This window comes from Xenopus laevis, chromosome 9_10L (assembly GCF_017654675.1).
Source record: "Xenopus laevis strain J_2021 chromosome 9_10L, Xenopus_laevis_v10.1, whole genome shotgun sequence".
NCBI classification, from domain to species: domain Eukaryota; kingdom Metazoa; phylum Chordata; class Amphibia; order Anura; family Pipidae; genus Xenopus; species Xenopus laevis.
In genome coordinates, this window is record NC_054387.1 from 96,836,982 (window position 1) to 96,863,233 (window position 26,252).

Consider the following 26,252-nt stretch of genomic DNA (forward strand, 5'->3'; position numbering starts at 1 on the left):
TGTGCTATCCCCTCCAAATAGTAAGTCTGCCACTCTTGATAGGCTTTAAGACCCATGAATTCTGTGTTGGCTTACAGTTAATTTTGAATTGCTCAATTGGAGGAAGCAACTCTTCGACAGCTACACTTTGTTATCTACTGTATATAAACCAATTTGATTAATCATGTTTTTAATGTAATGTAAATTGTAATTCATCTGAAAATGTACTATTCCTCATAACATAGTAGATTTCTTTAGTGGGATTTATTTTACCCTTGAATCCCCTCTGCAGCTTGTTGCTGATTGGCTGCTATTTGCCATTTGCAAAAACAGAAAAGATCAGGGGTCAGCAAAGTGAGAGATGGGTCACAAAGCATTTCAGTTAACATGTTCAAAGGCTTATAATGTATTATGAAGGAATGCCATGCTAGATGAGGGTGCAATTCTCTAAAGAAAGGTGTTTTAGGAGATTATTTAAAGACCTTAAATCTGTCTATCTGTGGGAGGGCGTTCTAGTGGTAGAGTGCTGCTCTTCACTACTTGTCAGGAACAATAAGTAACCATCCTGGATAATTCAAAAATATTAGGAACTATAACACAGCCCTGTTCTTTTGCATCCCAGACACAATCAATCACTTATGAAGGCTAAACAATTCTAATTATTATTATTATTATTATCATTATTATTGCTGCTGGCAATATTTGTACTTAAGGTTCAGGCTGAATCCTGTAGCACAATCGGTTACAAGCCCATTCCAATTCATTCATATCATTAATGCTGCCTGAACCTACCTAGGTAGGCAACCTGTCAGCAATAACAATAATTAACCTTTAATTATAGGACATATGTAGGATCACAATGTAAGAGCGGCAGGACACTGCATTCATCACTGAGTCCGATTTATTTTTCGCAGGAGGGTGCAACTACCTTCCTGAATGATCACTAAGGGGCACACTCTAGTGCCTCTTAATACTCTTGTGACCTTGGAGTCATAAATGACCCCTTTGTTGTCTGCACTGGAAATAAAGCATGAGCATCAACACATCCCCTATACCACAGCCCTAAATGTTGCTCTAAAATTGCAAGTAAAAGGAACCTTTCTAACTAAAAGTTAAAGCACATTTTTAATGGCTATTAAAGTCAAAGGAACATAAAGATGTGAATACATTATAATTAATATGAAATTATTATTATTGTAATATGCATGAAACTAACTTGTATATTTACAAAGCTTCCATATTATATTATACATGTTTTAAATAATACCTTAAGAATCGCCTGAGTCCTCTAAAAGGGAAAAAAACATTAAATATGTAACCAGTTTATGGAGCCAAGAACATTGCACGGTTCGTAAACAACTATCATAAAAATATTTTATCTTAACAATCAGATGCAGTTTCAGAATATATTCTGATAACTCCTAGAGGAGTCTGTAAATTAAAATATAGTGCTACCCATTTTTCATCAGTTTTATTTCTTTAAAATGATGTAGAATATGATAAAGTCTGCAAAATTAGGGGCGGCAGAATATCCTTTTGAAAAGCGATACACTGGAGAATATGCTGTAGTAGTGTATATAAAGTATACACTAATGTAAATGTTTTCCACCATTGAATATATCATAGTCCCTAGCACTTTAGAGTTTTTCCTATAGAAACCATTTCTACATACTGTATGTTAAGCTTTCTCATGATATCGTTTCAATAAGCACTACAGTGTAAAGTAATTCATAGGACTGGTTCTTATAAACCTGTCTATGCATTAAAATTGTAATCTTATTTTTTATATATCAATTCTGTCTTTTAATCTATTTTTTACCATTAAAAAACTCATCTTTTTTTGTAGAAGTGTTAGTCTAATTCTCCATGTCATGATTTATGAATCCCAATTCCTTACCACTTTTTCCCCCTCTTTTAATCTTATCAGTTTCACCCAACATTCTTGAAATATTCTAAAGGCTGTTTGAATCCCCCTTTTCACAAAGGGTTACTGCAGGATATGGCTAAAAGCGATAAGCAGTCAGTCTTCCTTCTGCCTTTGTATGTTGTGATACCTTTTGGAACTATGATATATTTAGGAAGTATCCCTTAAAGACTGGACAGTACTTTCTATGGAAATACTTCATTACAGATTTTAAAGGAACTGTGTATACAGATGGTGGTTCTTCATTTATTTGTCCATTAAGGAGTAAGTAGACTATACAGTCTCCCCCTCATATGTAACAAAAGGCACAAAGTATGACCAGGTGTAGTAACTCATGCAAACTATAAGGGGTCTATTTATCATGCTGTGTAAAAAGGGGAGTGAAACATTAACAGTGATGTTGCTCATAGAAAACAAAGATTTGATTGGTTGCTAACTGTTGACATTTAATTGCTGATTGGTTTCTCTGGGCAACATCGCTCCACTTTTTACATGGCGTGATAAATAGGCCCCTAAATGTTTCTTATTAAACAGATGATTTGTGAATTCTAAATAGTTTCTATAGGTGATTACACTTGCAAGACACTTTGTACCTCTTATTACAATAGCCCACTGTTTTTATGCACATAATGTACTGCTGTTTATTTCATATGTATTATTGTTTGTTTATAGATCAGCTGTGACTGTAGTGGTGGAATCCCACCCACCCCTTCTTGCTGGGACTGATATAAACTATATATGCAGGTCTGCCACAGATTTATAATTTATTATTCACAATATACATAATCCTTGCTATTAAATTTCAATTACAGGTATGGGACCTGTTATCCAGAATGCTCGGGACCTGGGGTTTGCCATATAACAGATATTTCCGTAATTTGGGTCTTCATGCCTTAAGTCTACTAGAAATTCATTTAAACATTGAATAAACCCAATAGGCTGGTTTTGCTTCCAATAAGGATTAATTATATCTTAGTTGGGATCTAGTACAAGCTACTGTTATATTATTACAGAGAAAAAGGAAATCATTTTTAAAAATTTGGATTATTTGGATAAAATGGAGTCTATGGGAGACAGCCATTCCATAATTCGGAGCTTTCTGGATATCGGGTTTCCGGATAAGGGATCCCATACCTGTACTTAAATAACCAAGCAAAATAATGGCAGACACCAGCCACTGAGCATTCATTTCCAAAAGATTTTAAGCAAGGACAAAAAACACCAAGCTCTGACAAAAAACATAAAATCGGAAAGAAAAATGCTCATTTCATTTAAAAAAATATAAATAACCATTGATCATGACAACAAAAACTAAACTTTAAAAAGGGCAGGGGATTGGTCATTGTACTGGATGAGACAGGAGGAAAAGAGCAGGAAGGGAAGGTAAGCCCTTAATAAAGGAGGAGGAGATGTACAGTAGATGGGAACATAGCAGAAGTAATACCCCTATTGCTCTGCAAGACCTATCCAAAGGTATTACTTGCCCCCCAGACTTAGATCAGTCAAAGGAGAATAAAGAAGGGACTAAAATCCACCTAAACTTCACAGTCTCAATAATGTTGTTAATCGAGTCTTAAAAATGTGCTAGGTGCAATTAAAAGTTTTCATGTAATAACTGTGCAATGAAAAATATTGCAATGAAAAATGTTGAATTTTGTTTTTATTCACAAGTTTTTAAAAATCTTTTTATTGCATTGCCCCAGTAATATTCAAATTTTTATGGTAGATAAATTGGGTTTATTTTACATTTATCAATTAGTTACATAATCTGGAAAGTTTTTACAATAGCTGAATGAATAAAGAGTGGATTAATAAAGAATGAGTATTCAGGGGTGGTTCTGCACATTAATATGCATGACATCAAGTGTACATATAAAATTAATATTTCAATGTAAATTACTAGATTTCCTTTTCACTATTAAACTATTAATTAGTCAGTCATATACATTTTTTAATTATGTCCTAAAAGACACAACTTTTTGAATTCATCCAGGTCTAAACAAAACTCCCCAGAGCTCGGGGCCCAGTTTAACTTTTTTTTGTATTAAAAATGTACAGTGTCAGACTGGGACACCAGGGGCCCACCCAAAAACTTTTGAATAGGGCCCACCAATTAATCTTAGATCAGGGGCCCACTCTTAGTAATATTATACTTTCTCTCCTCACTCAACCTCTGTTCTCCTAGTCTCTTTTCCTTACATTCTACAATCTTTTATTCCATCTATTTCTCATAGAAATAGGGAATGGCCATGAAATAGGCCAAATGTTTAGCAGCATAAGGGCCCACTGACACCTTGGCCCACCAAGACTTTTCCTGGTATCCCTGTGGGCCCGTCCAACACTGAAAAAGCATAACCTATGGAGTCCTAACCATGTACAGTGATGCCCAATTTTTATTTTGCAGAAAAATGTAGCAGGAGAGCATCTGTATTAGGGAACATATATAGCTCTCTGTATCTCATAATACAGCTTAATTTCCACAAAATAGTTTCATCTTGAAGACACTGTCTCATGGGGACAGAATGTTTGCAAATTTACATGTCATTCAGGTGTATGAGGAAGGAGGGGGCACACATACATGTCTTACCCAAGCCTCCCCTCATGAACACAGCACTGCTGAACACAGGTAGCACTATATTTATGAGACAAAACAGGTATTTGGCTCTATTTTGGCATATCTTCTACCTGCGGAACAAAGTGCAGAATAAAACCTCAAGGTGGGCTGCACCCGTTTTTGTAATTTCCACTCTGCCCTTCAGGTAATAAATGACTGCTACAGAGTATAGAACAGTAATTAAAAATAAACATTAGGAGCGTGCAGTATAACCGATTCTTATTTTACTGCCATCACTTTGGAAAGACATGAGGCCTTTATAATGAAGCATATCATGGAACTGGAAGATGGCCTCCAGTGATTTCATTATAGCTAAATGCCACCCCAGGACATTGGGCACTTTTGCATCAGTTAAAATCATGGATGTCAGTGTCCAAAGGACTGAGTGATTGAACTATGAGCAACAAATTGTACCCACCATGAATATAGTTGCCAAAATATGGATTGAACCATTACTTTTAAAGGGATTCTGTCATGGGAAAACATGTTTTTAAACATTTTACAAAATGCATCAGTTAATAGCTCTCCTTAAGCAGAATCCTGCATTGAAATCAATATTTCAAGACCAAACAGATTCTCTTTTATATGTAGAGGGTGATTAACTAGACTTCTTTTTCTTTCTGGTCAAGGTTTTTTAGGCAAAAACTCACATTTCTAGATGAAAAAAACTAAAATTTTTTGAGATTTATTCAACCCCCGAAGCTGCTAAAAGTTTGAATTCTAAAATCCGCCATCTCATCAACGGAACAATTGAAAGGTAACAGGATAACAACTCCCTGGGGCTCATTTATAAACAGTGGGCAAATTTGCACCTGGGCAGTAACCTATAGCAACCAATGAAAGGTTTGATTTCATTGTTCAACCTGCAGGTGGCTGAAAATAGCCAGTCACTGATTGGTTGCTATGGGTTACTGCCCAGGAGCAAATTTGCCCACTGTTTATAACTGAGCCCCCCTGACACTTGCATTGTTTAAAATGCTCCCATGCCCCACCTAGCAGTAGATATAAGAACAGCACTCAACAATAGTAAAAAAATCCAAGTCGTGACTTACCCAAGTCATGAATCCTTCTGTTATATTGAGTAGGAGAAACAATGGCCCATCTGAAAGCAGTTAAATCATGGCTCTTCTGAAAGCACATGCCCGGGAAAACTGACCTGAGATGGCTGCCTACACATCAATAATATAACTAAAAAAAATACTGTACACAGTATAAATTAGTAGTAAAAACATCATGACGTTAAATCCCCTTGAGTTTTAAATAATAGCATCGTTATGTTTATTAGTCACAATAGAATCAAGCTTGCAAGGCTCTTTTGGGACTGATATTTTATAAACATATAAACTCTCAGCACCTTAGCATAAGGTACTGTTTTACTATCAAAAAGTGCACTTTTATTAAACATTAATGGTAACTGACTTTACTACAGCTTTCATTTACTCACCACAAAGTTTTGACTGTAAAAGATGATCTTGGCATAATTCACAGCAAGTCTTCCTTACCCAACAAAACAGTTGCTTGAGTCAGCATATAGTTCCCTAGCAAACAGACATGGTGGATATAGAAGTCTGACAGAATTCAACAGGAGTAAGGGGTCCAAGCTTCACAACAGTGGTTAAAAGGCAGTGTAATTGTAAACATATAAATAAAGCCTGACATGAAGTGGACTAGAAGGACATCTGAGCAGAGTGATTTAGTAGAAGAGTATCCAAATAGTCTAATGGACAGCTGTGAGTGATTTATCAGCAAACCTATTTAGTAGTAGTAGATTGAACCCTTGGAAAGTAAATAGCCTCTTTTTTATTGCTTTGGTGATAGGTATACATGATCAAAAATAACCAAAACTGATTACTGAACTCAACAAAATGTATGAAATAGATTTAAATCAAATATAATTGAAACATTTTTCTTTTGATACAGGGAAAAAAGAGCATTTATGGCTTATATGTTACCATAAATGTAAAACATTGTATTTGAAAATATATTTCATTCATTTAAATTAGTACCACAGCTTTAAAGTGCCAGTGTAATCATTGGCTTTATGCCAGACATTATGTGCAGTACTGCTCAGCTGTTTCGTTGTATTTGCTTTTAAAGAACCACCCAAGGACAGAAAAGAGTGTGAATTTATTGGTATGGGGAAGGGCCAGCATTAGTGACCTGCCACAAGATACACTACAAAAATCAACTAGAGTTTTAATAATAGACTCCATTGAAAGAATTAAACTACAGCTATATGCTGTATGCCATTGGTCAATGACTTTGTATCTGTCAAGGGAAGCCTGGGACAGCGTATGCTGGTTGAGGGATTATGACAGGGGAGCTGCCAGGCAGGGGTTGTTAGTTGGGATTAGTTATGTAGTGGGGGCGGGTTAGTTAACTTGAGGCAGCAGCAGTTAGGGAGGGTATCCATTTTGGATAGACAAAAAGTAGTCTCACCTTCCCTCCCTTGGATTAACCCTTTGTGCTAGCCACAATTGTGGTTGGGTTTAGTGGGATACAGGTTAAGTTGATGTGGTATGGAGAGCATTTGGGATTTATGATTAAATTAAGCTGCAAAGAGGATAGCCCATTGCTGGGGGGCGGGTCCCTGGCAATGAGGATAGTTGGTTGACAGTGTGGATTTTACCAAGTCGCAGGTTGGTCAGTGGGACTTGGTTGATGGTTTTCTTCTCTAAAAGCATTGGTTTCTGGGAGGGTTATGTTACATTGGTTGAAGCATGCAATCCGGCAAACCTACCGTGCTGGAGGGCACAAGCAGCTGGTGGCTGGTACAATGGTCATGCACCTAATTTGGTCCATTGCCAGGGATCTTGCAGATGGCAAGATACTAGGTTATTGTTATATTACGGTCATGGTTTTATTGTTATAATGCTGTTAATATGGAATTGTTATTTATTTATATGTTTATGGTTATGTATTCTTAACGCTTATGTATTGTTATAAAGCTGTGGCCAACAAAGGTTCCATTTGTAAAACAAGTGGTGAGAGTTATTTATTTCTAGGAAGGTTTGGGGCAGTTATTTGTCTCTGCCCATGTCATGTGATTAGCTTTTCATTTACAGTAGTTTATGTATTGTGGAGAAAGTGGCTTGAGATAAAAATGGTCATTTACTGAGACACAAGTGCTGTATTCTTGGGATGATAGCAGGTCTATATGCTCCATTAGGATATGCAGAGACCTCTGGCTGCACTTGCAAAGCAGCATGCAAAGGGCAACAAACATGGCAAATTGTGCTTATCTGTGTGCACTCTACCATTTGGGTGGTAAATGACTCCTAAATAGTTTACCTTGCTGGTCCCCTATGAAGACCTTACCTTGTTTCACTTTTCCCAAAACAAGCCAATTAAAATTAAATAACTAAGTAATTACAGGTATGAGACCTGTTATCCAGAATACTCAGGATCCAGGATTTTCTGGATAGGGGATCTTATAGCATTTTGGATCTCTATACTAAAAAATTATTTAAACAATTAAACCAAAAGGGAGTTTTTTTAAAATGTGACTTATTTGATTAAATTGGAGTCTATGGGAGATAGTCTTCCCATAATTAAGAGCTTTTTTGCTAAAGTGTTTTCAGAAAATGGATCCCAAACCTGTATAAATAATCCCATGTGATGTCCACACATTTGTAGGTCTGTTAAAGGACATTTCAAATTGCTAGCAACATGTTTCTTTTTCCTAACTTTGTGAAAAATAGGCTGTAAAAACACAAATTATAATAACATTTTAACGGGAAAGGGTGCATTAGCACTTAAATTCAGTATAATGAAGACTCAAAAATAATTGGATACACTGAATCACATTAACTTATTCAGCAATAGTATACAGTAGGTATTGGTAGTGCACATCTAATTTAATGATTAGAGTTGTAGGAAAATGTAGCTTATAAAACTCATTATTCTGCTTTTGTTATAAAGCAATGGAAAGGAATCATGCAATTACAGTCTTAATAATTAGTCTACCTTTAATTTCATTTTCAATTTTCTCCAGAGTGTAATACATGCAGAACAGAAAAATTTGCACACGCCGCAGATTTGCTAATGATTTTCTGTATAAACGATCTTTCCTATTTCATAGGAGTAGCATTTTCTAAAAAGTCATCGGCATGATTAATTGTTCCCTTTGTGTTTACAAGTAATAGTGCTTTAACATATCTGTTAATTCCATGCAGCAATTCTTTAATGTTTCACATAGAATACCCATTAAACCAGTGGGTGTGAAATTGTGTCTGTGCACAAAACATAGCATGATTTAATTAGATGTCATGTCTAAATGTGCATCAGGCATTCAGAATGTTTATGAATGAAACTTTCATATTGTTCTGTTTTAAAGCTGTTGTCACTAGACAGATTTTTCATTAAAGGAAAGAATGTGCCAAACAGTGCAGCTCAAATCCAGCCAAATTAAAAATATATTTTCTTGGATTATATAGCATATTTGACATTTTGAACTGAAGCAAAATGAGAGTATTAATGTGTTCATTAAAGTATTTTCTAATAACTATAGCAATTTTGCTAAATACAGCACCTGCAGTCATGGATGTGTGCAGTCTTGGCTTGAAACTAAAGAACTGATTTAAACAAATAATAAAGTCTTGATGAATGGAATGTTTTCTAATTGGTCCAGTGTTATTAGTGTAGTACATCAGGGGTCTGAACTAAACTATGCAAAACTATAGGGTTCATTTATGATTGTGTAGGGGACTGGTAAATTAGTCTCCCAGTATTATTTAGCAGGCAGTCCCCTAGTGTTATAGACATCTAACTGAGTCCAATATTTGCTTTAGTAGCCACTGAATGCCATTGCCTAGAGTTACACAGCATGTTATCCACTAAAGTTTCCAGATCCTTTTCAATTAACTATGGCCCCAATACTCATTTACTGTATAACTAGTGTATGAAAAATGAAATCTTTCTCTTATGATTATCCATAATAAGGCTGGAGAAAGAGATGGCTTTGTTATACCAAGCTGAGAGGCCTGCAATAACGATCGTATACGTTTCTAATATGGTAGCCAACTAACACAGATGGGGTCAGTTATAACCACAGCTGCAGTTTTAGCATGTTTTGTAACCACATCTCAATTCCAGCATAACTGTGGCTGTGAGGTGGTGATGCACCCTGTGCAATTGCAGCAATGACATTAAAACATATGCATATGCCTGCACTTTTCCAAGACTCAGACACAGTTGAGCTGAAAATCTTCAATGTTGGATGTTGTCATTTCCAATGCTAATTTTTAAAATTATGTCTGTGTCTAATTTTTTGTGCAAAAGTTCAATGCATTATTCATGAAGATCCTGGGAGAATCCCCCCATGCACTCCATAGGGAAACCGTACTAACCGGCGACGGCTTCTCAGCCATCGCAACACTTCGCCAGATGAAAATTCGCTCAGACAATGCTAATTTACTACAATGCAAAGTTTCGTCCTGGGTGTAGAACGGTGGTGAATTTTCACTAGCGTTACTTTGGCAATGCGAGCAAATCAAAGCGAAGAAGCGCTAGCGTTCAATTCTGCCTAGTGCAACTTCGCGAGAGGTCTTGTGCCCAGGCTAATTTTCATACGGTGGGAAATTTAAAGTTGAATGGACCTCTTTAAGTTACATGCTGCATCTAATACATTACATTTACACTGATAACTACACATGCCAAGGGAACCCTAAGTCAATTGAGTAGTTATAATGCCCTACACAAAAGCCTAGTGTAAAATAATGTTTTCATATGTTATAAAATGTTTGGGGGAAATCCGTTACACAAAAAAAAAATAATTTAAACCCTTTTGCAGCCTATCACCCTGAAAAAAGGAAAAGACGCAAATGTTTTTTGGACTGAAGTTTTTCCACTTGAAATATATGATGTAAGTAACAAGATTGAGGAAGTTCTATGCACTCCATTGCACTTCGCCTGGTCTGAGCTGGCAAAGGCAAGTCTGGTGAGAGAGGTAACGTTCAGTAAAATCCGCATTTTAGTGAATTTGCCGAGTAACGTCGATTGACCAGAGTGAAAAGTCGCCTGGCGTTAGAGTGTGAATCACCACTAGCGTCTATCTCCTTCACCAGTGAAGTCCCTGAAAGCGGTAATGCTGGAGAATTGCCACCAGCGTTAGTCACTTCACCCTTTAGTAAATCTGCCCCCATGTGATTTGCAAGAGGAAGCAGGAAGGAAATGGCAGCACCAAGTGCAAGTAGACCTTTAGATGCAAGAATATTTTATGAATTACTTTTTTTTTTGCTTAAAGTGATACTGACACTAAAACGACTTTTTAAAATATGAATGTACATTAAGGGGCCGATTCATCAATAGTCGAATATCGAGGGTTAATTAACCCTCGATATTCGACTGGGAACTAAAATCGTTCGACTTCGAATATCGAAGTCGAACGATTTTGCGCAAATCCTGCGATCGATCGATCGAAGGATTTTTCGTTCGACCGAACGATTAAATCCTTCGAATCGAACGATTCGAAGGATTTGAATCCAACGATCGAAGGAAAATCCTTCGATCAAAAAATCACAGGCAAGCCTATGGGGACCTTCCCCATAGGCTAACATTGACTTCGGTAGGTTTTATCTACCGAAGTAGGTGGTCGAAGTATTTTTTAAAGAGACAGTACTTCGATTATCGAATGGTCGAATAGTCGAACGATTTTTACTTCGAATCGTTCGTATCGTTCGAATTCGAACGAATTTAACCAATTCGATGGTCGAAGTACCCAAAAAATACTTCGAAATTCGAAGTTTTTTACATTCGAATTCTTCACTCGAATTTTGTAAATCTGCCCCTAAAAGTTACCTATAGGTCGTGTTGATCGTTTTTTGCTGAGCGGTTTGTTTTGGTAAGTTATTGTTAGTTGAAGTTTCTAAACCTGACTGTTTTGCCAACCTGACTGTCCCATCTCAGCCTGCCAGTTAAAGTTTCTGCAGTAAAGCACTGAGACCTCAACAGCGCTTGTAAATTTGAATGAAGCTGTCTTTCTAAAATCAGCCCTAAATATTACTATTAGTTTGATAGTTACTGCCAAATAACTTTGTATAAAGAATTAGCAAAATGCATGCAGGTCATACACCCCTTTGAGAGGGCGCAATCTGAGTGTAAGGGGCAGGGCATTTAATGCCATGTTCTGCTTCAACACAGAGACCACTTGGCTTGATCTCAATATCTCTGCACATTGATTGTCTTTTGTCACTTTGGCTTTATATAGTTTGTATCTTTTAGAACTTATTGGTTCCAGTATGGGGCAATAATGAGTCTGCTCACAAGCAGCATATTTAAGATGATATATTTTTGTTCCTTAAATCCTTGGGGAAAAGTGTTCTTTCTCACATTTTAGTGCCAAATAACAAAGGATAAAATGCATTGAAAGGAAAATTCACATGTGATAATAGCCTCTACAAATTAAAATAGCATGTAGAAAAAACCTTTTCGAATTGCCAAAGGGAATTGTCATCAGATATCTGGGATTATATGAATTAACACATTAAATATTACATTGGAATTACTCCTTATTAATTATCCAAACTAACCCAAACCTTAGCATAATGATAAGTAGTGCCACTTTGTACAGTTTCCTTGACAGCTTGTATGGAAAATGATTTGACTGGAAATAAGCATGGCCAATTATGCATCAGTTAAAAGTGAAAAAAATGCCTATGTATATTAAAACGTGTATTTTACAAATGCTTGCAAACAAACAAACTCTGCTGTTGACACAAGCACTGCTTGCTCTGAAATGTGGTGATGTTATAGATAATGACATTCTTTTGCTTTTTCCCTCCATGTAAAACAAAACCCAATTTTCTTGGGTTAATGGGGAGCACTTTGGGTAACTTTGGGAAAATTTAGATCAATACAGGATCCCTCTATGGTTTTTACAGTTACTGAAAAACATTACCAAAGTTCCTCTTTTGGGAATTAACTCTTGCCCTAGTGAAGACTGAATTTGCAACCTGAAATTCAATTAAATTTAGCAGCTGGAAAGTTTATTTTAGAGCTATACAATGAGACATTGACTATCTGGCATTACAGATGTACTTTATATATTGGCAGATTAAAAAAAAAAAAAAAAAAAAATAAATATATATATATATATATATATATATATATATATATATATATATATATATATATATATATATATATATATACTGTATACACACAATACAGTTCAGATACCAGCACTTACATATAAATAACAATACCAGCTTGTGTGCAGTCCACATGATGCATTGAAGTGACAGGAAACAAAAGGTAGGTCACATGTAAAGGTCTTAGGTGAATTAAGGTGAAAATTTGTTTGTGCAGGCTGATGTTTCGGCTAATACAACAGCCATGGATAAAGGCTGTTGTCAGCCTTCACTTCCAAGGCCTGGTGAAAGTAATCTAGACTACTGGATTCATTTAAATCAAGTAATTGGCCTTGCCAATGAGTTTTTAAAAAGACAGGGGAAATGTGTCCCAGACCCAGGTCATAAAGTGGTAATGATGTTTATTAGATACTGCCTAGAGACAGATTTGCAGGGTGTATTCAGGTGTAAGGCTGCTGGAAAATTGACTGTGTGTGAGGTTCAAAAGAAGATAGATAAAGCTACAGGAGGCAGGAATGTCCAAAAAAAAAATGTCAAAAAAAAACTGCCACACCAGTTAAACTAAAAAGCCTGCCCTTAGAGGGTAGGCACACATTTGTAAACCCCAATTTGTCATGATACCCATGACCTAGAGAATTGCTATGGGGAACATGTTCAAACCATAACAGATGAAATGCTGGTTATATTTCAACACACACAAAGGGTTGCACCATATAACAATTTGTTCTGTACTACTGTTGTTGAAGAAAAATGAGAACTAAATGATATAATTGATAGGTATCCAATGGCCTGTACAATCAGTGAACAAGTAGAGGAGGTAGTGCAAGCTAATTTACTAAAACAAAGTTCTGGTTTATCAAATGGCATTGTACTTGTAGGCTGTGGTGGCAACTAAGGGTTCAGTATGAAATACTGTTAGACATGTTTAACTGTAAAATGTTTGAGCCAATATAAGTGGTGCCAGGACAAACTGATGATATAATCATTGGTATAAATGTTATCAAACACATTACCCATCAGCTAAAAAGAAAAGAGGACAGGTGCTAATTGCTCCTGAAAAGCATAGCAATGATTCCAATTCCTTTTTACATCTATTAGCTACTGTAAGCCACTGGGAAGGGGACACAATCCCAGAAAAAGTAGGTACTGTAAATCTTAACACTTATATTACCTTGCAGCTCCACCAGGAACATTTAGTATGGGGTAAGCTCCCAGAAAAGTGTAGTTTATCAGTTGACAGCACAGTCATCATAGAACCTACTACCTTTAAGTCATGTCCAGGTAATGTTTTGGTAGGGTGCTCAGTCACACTACTTTTGGGTGACAGGTGGATTCCTATGAAACTGATTAATACATCTGATAAATAGAAAAGCAACAATTGCTGATGTCCACCCATGTATTGCTTTAGAAGACTTTGAACATCAGGAAAAAGTAAAGATGTGACAACATCACTCAGTACATGAAAATACTTACATTGGTAATTCGATGATAAGAGGATGTTCCATATCCGAAAAATGTTAACCTCATGAAGATATCAGGATTGTCATGAAAAGTCTTGGCTTAGAGCTGAACATAGATTTATGTGAGGTCTTGGAATTCTGGAAACAAAAACTAGGAAATTATTTATTAGGAACAGATATTTTCCTGGGGAAGCTCGACTGTGGCGAGGCTAAGGACTTTATACTGTACATCGTATACGACTAACAGAAGACAGACCTTTTAGTATTCCATACTGAAGAGTTCCTCCTGAGCATTTTCAAAAATTGTGTGAAGTTTTGAATGAAATGGAGGAGAAGGGAATTATCTGAAAATCCAATTTATAGCATCGCTATACTCGAAGAAGACACAAATTACACCAGTGCACCTGTTGGACTATTTGAGTATAACAGAATGGGACAAGGATTATGCAATAGCCCTGCAACTTTTGCCCGTATGATGACATCAATCTTTGGTGACCAAAATTTCCTAAGTTTATTTTGTTATTTGGATGATCTCTTGGTATTTGGAAAGACTGAACATGAAGCCACAGAATTGAAATGGTCTTTAGTCAACTTCATGAATATAACCTGCTCCCAAGAAATGTAAACTCTTAAGGCAATCTGTAAGGCCCTTCTCCACTAAAAAATGATGTTCTGAAAGGTATCCATGTTGATGCTGAACACCAAGGTCAAGACTGAACAAACTTTCCAGCCAGTGAAAGATTTTTCTGGATTCAGATGAAAGAGGATATTAAAACCAATGTAAGGCAGTGCAAGTGATTTGTAGTTAGTAAAACTCTAGAACCAAAAGGAAGAGCTCCTCTTGAATCCACCATTACTACCAACCCAATGGAACTTGTATGTATTGATTTTTGGTCTACTGAGTACAGAATAATGAAAGCATTGATGATATGTTCAGGGTCAGACTGGGCTGGGAAAAAACCTGGTGGGCTCCAACTCCTGTGGGCCCCACCAGCCCAGACCTGCTCCCTGCAAATATGATCTCCAGGTAACGGCAAAAAAACCTGTATGCATGTGCAATCGCGAGAATAAAATCCAGTATGTGTGCGCATGCGCAATTTTGATGCTGTGCACCGCAGCGGAGAAAGGGGCAAGGGGCCCTTGAGCCCCCCAGTCCAACCCTGGTTCTGTTTGTTACAGGCCATTTTACAAAACAAGCTTGTGCATTGCCATGTTTAAACCAGACTGCAAAGCAAGTAAATGTTGGGACAATTTCTTTTGTGTATATGAATTACCTGACAGGTTACATTCAGACAGAGGAGCTAATTTTGAAAGTGAACTGATTAGTGAGCTTCTCTTCAATTAGCTGAAGTAGAAGAATCTCACACAATGCCCTATCATCCTATGGAAAATGGTCAAGCTCTTTAATCATACACTTGGAAATATGTTAAGATATAGGGATATCTAGTAAATAACTGCCTGTTGTAATGTATATACAGTATACCTTATTATATGTAAATGTTGTTACCACTCACTGTTTCAGTTATGTTAAAAAACAAGTGCATTAAGATCTATGGGCGAGGTGGGCTGATGGGCTTGGTGTTTTCATGACAGTGACAGTGTGATTCCCTGCTGTTTTACAGCATTCCACCTTAATAAAAAGAGTCGAAAAAACCCAGAACAACTCCTTTTATCAGCAGCTGTGTGTCTATTTGCTGAGTGAGTGTGGGGGCTTAGGTGTCTGCAAAGGCTGGTGCAACAAGGCAGGTTACAGAGGCACAAAGGGGTGCTAAATCAGTTGCGCTTAATTTGTCAAAATGAATTCAGTTGCACATTGCTGCAAATTAAACACAGAATATTTTAAAATGTTGTCTGGTGTCATTCCCAGTATTTGCCCTGCAAGTGACATGTGCACACTGGCTCGCTGTGGGAACCCTGAAGCTATTGCCTGGTCAGGAGGTGGCAGTAACTCCAAGGTTCCCCTGTATCAATAGCTGCAGTAGAGCTAGAATTAGAATGGAAGGTAAAAAGGACTGAGCAATGCTGAGCTCAGCTATCTTCCAGTGTGAAGAGTGTATTTTGAATAAAATACATGAAAGTGGTGTTACACTCAACTCACTGCAAAGGACAAATGTAAGTTGCCCACTGTGCTTGCAGATATAAATGAGCCCTTATCGGGGGAATGCAATTAAATTTGCAAAGAGCAAAACAATTCACACCAATAAGAATAAAAATCCACATCTCGCAATGTAATATTGTTCCTTAAACTGTTAATGCATTGCGAATTGTAATTGCAATTGCTTGAAGATGTAGTAATCTTTTGGAGCAATAAGAAGTTTTATTACAATTACTGCATATTGGCGCAAACTATAACATTAGCAAAGGGTTCCGTGTTCGCAAAAGCTTTATTAAATTTGCGCAAAGCAAAATTTGTGTGCGCACAGGCATACCTTTTCACATTTCGAATAGTTTTTCCATTACTGACTTTAATTACATTCCCCCATATATGTTTTGAGATAAGTGTTTGCCAACTTTGTTGTTAGGAATTGATTGAGGTCCAGTCTTGCAGGTAGATTTGTTCCAGGTTCTTCAGTTTAGTGGAATAACACTGTAGGGGCAGATTTGTCAAAGTGTGAAATTAGAGCTCACCACAGAAAAACTCACTTTCTATTCATTCCAATGCGATTTTAGAAGCATATTTATCAATAGATGTAAGTTCAACATTTGATAAATATACTTCTTACAAAGGAAAAAGGGTTTTTCTGTGGTGAGCTCTAATTTCAAACGTTGATAAATTTTCCCTTATAATGAATTATGTTTTTTAAATAAAAATGCAGCAGAGAGCATTTTTTTTATTCAGTATAAGAGAAATGAGAGAATTGATCATCTCTTTGAATACTTTCTCAAGCAGTAAATAACTAAATATATAAAGAGAGAGAGACACAGACAGAGATACAGATATAAATAAAGCTAAATGTCAACTATCGTATGCAATACTGTTTATTTGATGGGAAATTACATTTCTTTATTTCAGAGCTTTCTGAATAGTTTCCAGATGATGGATCCAAAATCTTTAATAGTTTCTAAAGCACCATTTATTTTAAGGGTAAACCTTACTCTGTGGTATGTCTAAACTTAATTTCAATCAAATGATTACATTCTCTTCTGACAGATTGCTCCATGCATACACATTTCAGTTTATTTTAGCTTAACTGAAAATGTGTTTTAATTAATATAAGAATAATAACATTAAAATGCATCCAATTGGCTCATAAACCAAGAACCTGACAGCCTGCTAAATGGTATCCTGCAATGAAGAATATTACATAATTAATTACCTAAACAGTGAATGTCTGAAACACAGCGAGGAAAACAGGAAAATGCTGACAGAAGGAAATTCACATTCTACTGCCTCACCCAATTTACAGGAAAACGGGAAATCATGAACAATTGATACACTCGGTTAGCTCCCATCATGGAGACTGAGTTCACATGTAGCCTTAGGGGTATCTTACACAGTTTAGCACTGAAAATAAAAGGTAATGTTCTTGGCAAAGAGCTTGAGGGATTAAATGTGTGAGGCTGGCAGCAGCCTTGAATTGTAGTCAATAAAATGGAGCAAATAGTAATTTTGTAATTTTACTGTGCCGGTTCTGCCCAATGAGTCAGGCACTTGTGAAGTAAACCATGTAAATAGAAAATACTGTTCAACTCCTTCTTTCTGGGGAACATTAGCTAGTATGAATCCCAATGGCATCATGATGGCGTGTTTAGCTAAACAAAAATCTAAAGCTATTTATGTGGCAGAAATATTGAACTAACAAAGTCATTTACGATATTGTTAAAAAAAAGGTAATTAATAACTATACTAAATACATTTAATTGTGGATAATTCACTAATATCCTTTTTTTAAGCAAAGGTATGCCATAAAATAATTAAACATACATATACCAACAAAAGAATATTTATTTATTTTGTGCTTTGATACAGTGAATGAGTGCATTGCTTGATGGTAGGAATTCTACTCCTGGACCAAGGGTAATAAATTGTCTAATTTACTAAGGGGCAGATTTATCAATGTTGTAACTCGTGTTTTTTTTTAGCTGAAACTCAAATAGAAGTTTACAAAACTTGAATGCTTGAGTTAAATGTAAAAAATTTCCATCAAATAGTTCATCTAAAAGCCAATGGAAGTCTATTAAAAATATATATTTAATATATTTTTATATATTTTTTTAAAGTTATCAAATTAATTGAAAGAGATGTGTGGAATGTGATTTTGCTGCATTCAAGTTTTGTTTTTCATATTTTTAATCAATCAAGAATACGAGTTAATGGGGTATATTTATCAAAGAATTAAGGTAGAGATCACCACAGTCCGCTAGAGTGAAATTCCACTTTCCATTCATTTCTATGGTATTTTTAAGAGTTTTTGTGGGTTTTTTTTATTATCTAAAAGCCAAAATGTCACCAAAAGCATTGGAGTCAATGGCCATTTTTTCTTTATGTCAAATGCATTTTTTTCATGTGCTTTTTTTTTTTGCTTCAAATGCATTGGTCTTTATAGACGGGTTTGCCTACTTTTTTCCCAGCATAAAAAAAGTTGGGGTTTTTTGTTAAAAAAAATGCATGGATAATTTTTTTTTTTCAAATTCTTTATTTTGAGTTTTCTTAGAAAAGAAGGGTACACAAAAAAGCGGAACAGAAAAAGAAATAAGGGAATGTGTAATAAGCATCAAATAATAATAAAATAAAAAAAATATATCTATAAAGCTGAACAACAAAATAAGGCAGCAAGTCACACCTTAAATGCTACCCTTACATACTTTAACAATAATATAGAAACATTAAACAATATATAATATAAGCATACAAAATTTTACTTTAACCAATAAAAGTCTCCATATAGTTTATCCATACTGACCATATTTTCCAATATTGACCACTTTTATTGTTACATAGTTACATAGTTAATTTGGATTTAAAAAATACAAAATCCATCAAGTTCAACCCCTCCAAATGAAAACCCAGCATCCATACACACACCCCTCCCTACTTTCACATAAATTCTATATACCCATACCTATACTAACTATAGAGTTTAGTATCACAATAACCTTTGATATTATGTCTGTCCAAAAAATCATCCAAGCCATTCTTAAAGGCATTAACTGAATCAGCCATCACAACATCACCCGGCAGTGCATTCCACAACCTCACTGTCCTGACTGTGAAGAACCCCCTACGTTGCTTCAAATGAAAGTTCGTTTCCTCTAGTCTAAAGGGGTGGCCTCTGGTACGGTGATCCACTTTATGGGTAAAAAGGTCCCCTGCTATAATGTCCTCTAATGTACTTGTAAAGTGTAATCATGTCCCCTCGCAAGCGCCTTTTTTCCAGAGAAAACAACCCCAACCTTGACAGTCTACCCTCATAATTTAAGTTTTCCATCCCTCTAACCAATTTAGTTGCACGTCTCTGCACGCTCTCCAGCTCATTTATATCCCTCTTAAGGACTGGAGTCCAAAATGCACTGCATACTCCAGATGAGGCCTTACCAGGGACCTATAAAGAGGCAGAATTATGTTTTCATCCCTTGAGTTAATGCCCTTTTTTATGCAAGACAGAACTTTATTTGCTTTAGTAGCCACAGAATGACACTGCCCAGAATTAGACAACTTGTTATTTACAAAAAACCCAGATCCTTCTCATTTAAAGAAACTCCCAACACACTGCCATTTAGTATATAACTTGCATTTAAATTATTTTTAATTAAATGTTGTTAGCATTATTCTGTTTTCCTTGTAACAGAGGGACCTCCTTAGCTGGTAAACTGTATGACCCCCTTACTCCTCCCCCATGACGCCTTACTAATCCCACTGCCCCGTCTACCCTAACTTCCCCATAAATCTTTATCTCACCTGCCCTCCCCCCTTGCCTAGTTTAAACACTCCTCCAACTTCTTAGCCATTCTTTCCCCTAGCACCGTGGACCCCCTTCCATTGAGTAGCAAACCGTCACAACTGTATAGGTTGTACCCCAAGGAAAAATCAGAAAATTGTTCTGAAACTGGGCATGTAAGACAAATATGATTTGTTTTGAGACCAAACGTTTAATGTCACCTTTATAAGGGGGTGATCTGAATTTATTTTCTAACCATAAAGTATTTTCTATTGAATATTTAAATAAAGTTAAATAAAGAACACCATTACAGAATCCTAGAGAGTTGCATGGGGAAATTTTAATGCTATTGTTTTTTCTGATGCAAAAAAAAATGCATTTTTTTCTGGCAAAACGCTAATGCTGTCATTGATGTTTATTCTTTTCCATATTTTTTTCCAGAAATTTGTCACTGGCGGAAGTGGGCAATTCACTGCAAAACTGTATCATACAAAAGTTTATTTATTACATTCATTTTACAAAAGCACTTACTTATATACATGAGAAGCACAGCCTTACTAGGACACAAATAGGGTCAACTTTCCATATGAGGAACAAACATTACTTATTATGTTAAGAAAATAAATCTGTGCCATATATTTATCACTGCAGCATCTTTGGAGAGAATTTGGATATTGTAATTTACTTTAAGGGATTTTGTGACCTGTGTAATGCACCGTAAATAATATGTCATTTTGTGTAGATGCTATGTATAGAACTTCAGGGGACATTGTGAGCAAAGACTTGCATGGTAATGAAATATGCTACTGGATTTGGTGTGGCGTATAATTGCAAAAACTTTTAGATCTGTACTGTATAGAATATTTGGAGGAACTGTAAATGTTTTACTGTTGATGGCACAATAAATATTTTTATGTTAATGTTGGGAGTGTGCATTTCTATAGAAACAGTAGAATTCTTAAATGGATTCTGTCTGCTTTTTCAAAACATATTAATGAAAGGGGTTGTTCATCTTTCAGTTAAAGGAAAACTATACCCCCCCCAAACAATGTAGGTCTCTATAAAAAGATATTGCATAAAACAACTCATATGTAAAACCCTGCTTCATGTAAATAAACCATTTTCATAATAATATACTTTTTTAGTAGTATGTGCCATTGGGTAATCCTAAATCGAAAATTTCCATTTTAAAAAATAAGGGTCGCCCCCTGGAATTGTACGATTCACTGTGCACACAAACATACCAAACAAAACATACTTGTTAGGTCACATGAGCCAATTAACAGACAGAGTTCTCTGTTTTGCTTCAACACTTCTTCCTGTTACAGTTAGAGTTGTAGTATTTCTGGTCAGGTGATCTCTGAGACAGCGCAGAGACCATCACAAAATGGTGCTTCAAGGCAAGAGATGTAAAAGGGCAATATTTACTTAAATATATATTTCAGTTTGGTAAGAGTCTTTAATATGTCACTTAATATGATGTAAACTATCTGTTGCTTAAGTATTCAATTTGGGGGTATAGTTTTCCTGTAACTTTTAGTATGATGTAGAGAGTACCGTATATACTCGAGTATAAACCGACCCGAGTATAAGCCGAGGTACCTAATTTTACCTTCAAAAACTGGGAAAACTTATTGACTTGAGGATAAGCCTAGACACAACTACAGCCCTGTCTCCCAGCAGCGCACATTCCGCCAAATCGACCCCCCCCAGCGATCAACCGGACTTCTTTGCAAAGTTGATGGTGACAGAGAATTGCCAAACGGATTACTGTGTGCATTGTCCCACTGTCCCACTACCATGTGCAGAGGGTGCTGTGTAATATTGCCATCACTGTTAATCTTTCGTATAACCAACAGAGGGCGCTGTGTGATATTGCCATCACTGTTAATCCTTCATATAACAAACAGAGGGTGCTGTGTGCTATTGCAGTCACTGTTATTCTTTCATATAACCAACAGAGGGCGCTGTGTGATATTGCAGTCACTGTTATTCTTTCATATAACCAACAGAGGGCGCTGTGTGATATTGCAGTCACTGTTATTCTTTCATATAACTAACAGAGGGCGCTGTGTGATATTGCAGTCACTGTTATTCTTTGATATAAACAACAGAGGGCGCACTGTTATTCTTTCATATAACTAACAGAGGGTGCTGTGTGATATTGCAGTCACTGTTATTCTTTCATATAACCAACAGATGGTGCTGTGTGATATTGCAGTCACTGTTATTCTTTCATATAACCAACAGAGGGCACACTGTTATTCTTTCATATAACCAACAGATGGCGCTGTGTGATATTGCAGTCACTGTTATTCTTTTATATAACCAACAGAGGGTGCACTGTTATTATTTCATATAACCAACAGAGGGCGCTGTGTGATATTGCAGTCTCTCCCCAAGCGAACTGCTGGTATAGGAATGATTAAAAGTGACTGCAATCTCAGCTACTGCCCACTGACTCGAGTATAAGCCGAGGTAGACTTTTCCAGCACATTTTGGATGCTGAAAAACTCGGCTTATACTCGAGTATATACGGTAATATTCTGAGACAATTTTCAATTGGTTTTAATGTGTTATTATTTGTGGCTATTGAATTATTTAGCTTTTTATACAGCAGCTCTCCAGTTTTCAATTTCAGCAATCTGGTTGCTAGGGTCTAAATTACAATAGCAACCATGCATTTATTTGAATAAGATACTGTAATACAGATAGGAGAGGACCTTAACAGAAAGGTGATTAATAAAAAGTAGAAATAACAATATATTTGTAGCCTTACAGAGCCCTTGTTCTTTTGATAGGTGACAGTGACCTCTATTTGAAAGCTAGAATGAGTCAGAAGAAAATTAATAATTAAAAATTATCTAGCCTTAAAGGGCACCTGTAGGGTAAAAATGTTATCCCCAACCAAAGGTGCAGGCTAATAGAGCCCACATTCTGGTTGGGGATAACAGCAGTTTTTTTTTTAAAAAAAAAGCCCCCCACCAGCGCTACGCTAACCACACCAGGAGTGAAGCATAATTAAAAGTTGCCCCGAATTGTTCATTATGCGTATGGAGATGACGTCACATGCGAGTGACCGGATATGGCTGCTTGCACCGGGAGCTTCCCTCCTGGTGCGGGTAGTGTAGCGCTGGCAGGGGGCATTTTTTAAAAACCTATTGTTATGCCCAACAGGAATGCAGGCTCTATTAGCCCGCACCTTTGGTTGGGGTTAACATTTTTACCCAACATGTGCCCTTTAAGTGTACTGTACTGAACTATTACCTACTTTTCAGGGCAGCTTTTCTAAATTTACTTTGAAGTAACTACTGACCTCAGCATAAAAACAAGACAAAAATACCATGCTGAATAAATGCACCTACACGATCAGGCTAAAAATAGAATAAATAATTTTAAAAGTGTTCCTTTAAATTTCAGGTTGGAAGGCAGCAGAATAGACAGGCAAATAATTCAAAATCTACAAAAACACACAAAAATACTGTTTTCTGTATCTACATCAAACAAACATTTATTTTATTAGGAATGGGATTGATGGGATAAGGCAATTTTTCCAAAAACACACATTAAGAGGCAGATTTCTCAAAGGTCGAGGTGAATTTTCGAATGAAAAAAATGTGAATTTCGAGCAATTTTTTGTGTACTTCGACTAGGGAATAGTAGAAATTCGTTTTGGATTTAAACTTTTTTTAGAAAATTCGAATATCGAAATTTATCATGTATTATATCTTTAGTAATTTGACTTCGACCATTCGCCAAACCTGCCGAATTGCTGTTACTTACTAGAACCTATTTGGAGTCAATTGGTGGATTTTGAAAAATCAAAAAAGTTTTTTTTGGGGAAAAAAGTTTGAATTGAATTCTATCGAATGCGCTATTCCTTCGATTCGTATGATCGAAAATGGACCTATTCGACCAAAAAAAATTGGTCTTTTTGAATTCAAATTTCGAAGTTTTTTTCAATTTGAAATCCGACCCTTAATAAATATGCCCCTTAAAAGTGGCATCTTCAGTGTAGTCCTAATTAATATTTTCCATGATTATTTTCGGGTAATGACATTGAGTACCATGTCATGACCAGTGTTATGTATGCAATGTTCAGGGTCAATAAAAGCTATCTACCAATGAGAGTGTAAATCTTCACTTTAGTTAGTAAATATGTCTCTCTGCTATAAAACCATAGCAATATATACCGATACTGCTCTGAAGATAAGCTATGACCTCATGAATTTATTTTGAATTTAAAAAATATATTTTGTAAGGGTTTAACATAATCTTATAATCATAAACTATTTATTATGCAGAACCAGTAAAGAAAATGTTAATATTTATGGTTTATCCACAGTTTTTTGCTGTTCCATAGCTAATGAATAGCATATGCCAAAACTCATTTTTTTATTGACAAGAATATAAAGTGACATCCCGAGACTCCCGATATATTTTATTAATTTATCCTAAACCCTGAACATTAATCACATTTTATAATGTCTAGCATATGCAGCATTTAAAAATCTAAAGGGATGTTTAGAAGTTTCAGCAGATAATAGAAAACTAACTAAAAAAACAAAGCAATTTTTTTCAAAGTTAATACTAATGCAGTACAGGTATAGGTCCTGTTAGTAATGAGAAACATTTTAAAGCTAAAAACATGAAGGGTGTTATTTATCAAGGTTGAATGTTAGAGATTTTTATACCTCAAACGAAATCACAACTCGAATGGTTGATTCTGCGAGTAGCAAAAACCAAAAACTCAAATTGATTGATTGAGTTTTTAGAGAAAAAAACTTGAATTGCTCAAATTTTTAAAGTTTTCGGGCAAAATGCTCAGAAAAACCTCAAACATCATGAAGGCTATTAACATCTTCAAATGGTTAAAGGGACCTCTGCCATTGACTCCTACATGACTTTAGATGGTGTATTTTCAGATTCAAGCTATTTCCAGGGTATTTAATATATTTGGGGCTAAAGTTCCAACTCCTCATGGTTTTTAATGTACTTTCAGTGCCACTACTTCTGCCCCTCACAGTATGATGTATTTAAAATCTGGCTTTATTGTTCATAGTTAGTGATGGGCGAATTTAGGGCTTTTCGCTTCGCCGAAAAAATTTGTGAATTTCCAGCGCCCATATTTTTTTTGGCACTGGCAAATTTTCGCAGCGGTTTTTGCGAATTTATTCGCCGGCAGCAAATCGCAGGAATTCGCTAAAGCGACCCAAATACATTGTAAGAAGTATATGCAGTTTTGCCTGTTCACCCACTTACTAAAATACAGGACAGTACCGGCAGTGCTATTATAGCACTGCCCATGCAGCTCCTAACAGGTCAGGCAGCTGAATCATTTAGCAGAGGTGTCAGGAAACTGTTATCTGGTTACCTGCCCATTTTTCTGTTAAAAGATTTGTGGGGGGAGGGAGGCGGATGCTATCACTCCAATGTGTAATGCGGCAGTAAAGAATGACTGAATCTTATTAGAGCGCACATTACATGACTAAGGGCACCTGGGAAATTAAAAACATGCCTTGCCCCATGCAAAAAATTCAAAATTCAATGCAAAAAAACCTGTTTGCTCTTTTAGAAGAAATGGATTTCAGTGCAGAATTCTGCAGGAGCAGCACTATTAATGATGGTGAAAGCACGAGTGCAGGTTTGAGGCAACTGTGAAAATAAGGGCTTTAGGTGTTCACTGCATTATTATGAGCTTGGGATCACTGAATTAGCATGGCTTTTTGGCCAGATACAATGACTATAGTACTTAAACATGGGAAGCACACCTCTATATGAAACACAGTCCCTATATCCAACTTGTTTTGATACGCTCATTTTTATTGCCTCCCTTGTTGCTACATGAATATTAAAAATGTATTTGTAATAAGGAAAAGTAAGACACCAACCAATGAAACAGGTAACAACATGTGGTGTCGTGGGAAGTTTATTAAACCTATCAATTTTTAGATGCAAAGTGTTTGATAAGTGCAACATCAGCCTTTTTGCCTTGCCAGAGTCAATGGGCTTAATGGATTTGCATAATATAATCACTTTGTGACAGAGATAGATCATGGTATTTAAAAATATATGAGCACACTGTAGACCTGATCTTCCTAACGGTCTTTTATGATGTCTGTTGATACCTACTATCAAATGAGACAACTTTCTTTTTGATTTAGTTTCTTCTTCTTTAAAACATTTAACACTTATTTTAGCATAGGCTACATCCCTCTTCACCCTTACCAAAATTTTGAAATAACACGGTTAATTAAAGAAAAACATTTTATGGAAGAAATTCTTTTTAATTAAATCCATAAATTA